Below are 2,751 nucleotides of genomic sequence, written 5' to 3'. Positions count from 1 at the left end.
AAATAACCGTTAATTCGATTCAAAATCAATTTATTAAATGAATTAACTGAAAATATTAAATATTAATTATTATATATGGGATATATTAAAACTTTAAGAAAATATTTTTTATGTTTCAAACTTTTTTTGGATTCTTAAAGTTTTTTTTTAAATAAATATTCAAATTTAATGTATTATGTGTCACGTGATATGTTTATAAAAGTACCACGTGGATTTTTTAAAAATGAAAAATCAAGTAGGGTAATTTGTATTAGAGTTGGAAAATTAAGTATCAAACCGAATAAAAACTATTTTAAGTCATGAAATGATAATGATCTACATCTTTAGGGGTAAATTGCCATTTAACCCATAATATTTACATCTAACGCCAACGGTCAAAATTATTTAACCCTGGACGCCACGCCCCTCCGAAATATCCAAAACTCATTTGAATTTGAAAAATAGACCGTTGAGCTACCGCTCAAATCCGCACTTTATAAACCATCGCTCTACCATTTCCATATCTCAAGGAAAAACCTTTCGTTCTATTAATATTCTTGCCCTACCTCCAATGGCCGATACAACAGCCGTCGTTGATGTCCCAAGAAATCAGAAACAATGGCAGAAAAGCCCTGAAACAGAAACCCCTTCAACAAATGAAGCCAATATTTTGGCTGAAAAGCTCTCTCAGGCAACTCCCCTTCCTTCTCCAATGGAGGCCGACGACAACTCCAAAGAGAATCACGACGGACTTTCTGGACTCTCGTTTCTCCCAAGAGAGGGAAAGGGACAGAGCAAGCCGCAGTCTCTCGAGAAAGACTTGCAGGAAATGCAAGAGATGCTGCGTAAATTGAGGATACAGAAGGAGAAGACCGAGGAGATGTTGAAGGAAAAAGATAAGATTTGAAGATGAAGGAGGAAGAGCTAGAGACCAAGGTAAAGGACAAGAGAAATTGCAGATGGAGTTGAAGAAATTGCAGAAAATGAAGGAGTTCAAGCCCAATATGGTACTTTATTTTTCCCTTTTCCCTGCCTAATCTTCGAATTATGGATGGTTTTTGAAACCTTTTTCTCTCTTCATCAGACATTCCCAAAGGTTCATCTTTGAAAGACAATGAACAGGAGAAAAAGAGAAAAGAAGAAGAAAGAAAAGACCATCTCCACCTTACATTTTATGGTGTAAAGATCAATGGAATGAGGTCAAGAAGGGGAACCCGGAAGCAGATTTCAAAGAGGTTTCAAATATTTTGGGGGCCAAATGGAAGACCATTACAACTGAGGAAAAGAAGCCTATGAAGGAAATATCAGGCAGAGAAGGAAGCTTATCTGCAGGTTATTGCTAAAGAAAGCGAGAGACCGAAGCCATGAAACTCTTTGAAGACGAGCATAAGCAGAGATGGCTATGGAGTTGCTTCAACAGTATTTGCAGTTCAAAGAGGAAGCGGAGAAGGAAACAAAGAAGACCAAGAAAGAAAGGGATCCATTAAAGCCAAAGCAACCAATGTCAGCGTTTTTCTTGTTCTCCAACGAGAGGAGGGCGGCTCTTCTGGAGGACAACAAGAACATTCTAGAGGTGGCCAAAATCACCGGCGAAGAATGGAAGAACATGACGGAGGAACAAAGAGGACATATGAGGAGGTTACTGATTTAAACTTCGTACCTGGAAAACACATCCCAAGCTCCAATTCTCACGTTTGTTTTGTTTTTTGAGTGAAATTGCAGATGGCAAAGAAGAACAAGGAGAAATACATGCAGGAAATGGAGGTTTACAAGCAGAGAAAGAAGGAAGAAGCTGAGAGTGTTAGAAAGGAAGAAGAAGAGATAATGAAACTTCAGAAACAAGAGGCACTTCAATTGCTTAAGAAGAAAGAGAAGACGGAGAATATAATCAAGAAGACCAAAGAGGAGAAACAAAAAAAGAAGCAGCAGCAGCAGAGAAGTGACCCTAACAAGCCTAAGAAGCCTGCTTCTTCATTCATCTTGTTCAGCAAAGAAGCAAGGAAAAGCCTGATGCAAGAGAGCCCAGGAATCAACAATTCCACTGTTAATGCCATGATTTCAGTCAAATGGAGGGTATGATATTGTCCTAAACAACCATTCTTTGGTCTTAAATTTAAAGTACGAGTTCTGGATTAATATTGTGTTATTTGGTGTGTTGGGTTAGGAACTTAGCGAGGAAGAGAAGATGTTTGGAATGGCAAGCAGCTGAAGCAATGGAAGCTTATAAGAAAGAATTGGAAGAATACAACAAATCTGCAGCGGAGAACAAGCAGCAACAGTGAATGCTAATGTTTTGTTGATGTTCAAGTGTTTGTTGAACATCATGTCTTGGATCTAATTGTTTTTAATTCTGATTTTAAGGTTCTAGCAGCAAAATTTAAGATTAAAGTTCTAATATGATGATTTGGTACTAGGATCTAATTGTTTTTCATTCTGATCTTAAGATTCTACCTGCGAAAAATAGGATGAAGTCTATTATAAGTTTTGGTATTTATGATCAATGTCAAGGATCTCTATCTACTATTAACTTGTCTGAAACTAGCAATTGAGATAACTTATCTGTACATTATCTCTAAGATTATCAATGATGGATGATACAAATGATAAAGACCTCTATTTATGTTCAGTTGTTACGTTTAACAACACAAACCAATTTGTACATTATCTCTTATCCTTAGAATCTAAATTATCATAATAATTATGAAGTTACGGAGTTGATTACTAAGTCAGGATAGGATTCTTGTAGAATAGCCTTTTAAAATGTTCCCACGA

General features: G+C 36.7%; 1 pseudogene; it reads left to right on the top strand.

The window, feature by feature from the left end:
• Positions 1-550: 550 nt before the first annotated feature.
• Positions 551-2,261, top strand: LOC120206935 (annotated as a pseudogene).
• The last annotated feature ends 490 nt before the right edge of the window (positions 2,262-2,751 follow it).

The sequence above is a fragment of the Hibiscus syriacus genome, unplaced genomic scaffold (genome assembly GCF_006381635.1).
Source record: "Hibiscus syriacus cultivar Baekdansim isolate YM2019G1 unplaced genomic scaffold, ASM638163v2 tig00014110_pilon, whole genome shotgun sequence".
Taxonomy (NCBI): Eukaryota; Viridiplantae; Streptophyta; class Magnoliopsida; order Malvales; family Malvaceae; genus Hibiscus; species Hibiscus syriacus.
The sequence above is the reverse complement of the archived record's forward strand: the minus strand, read 5'-3'. Positions and strand labels throughout refer to the sequence as shown.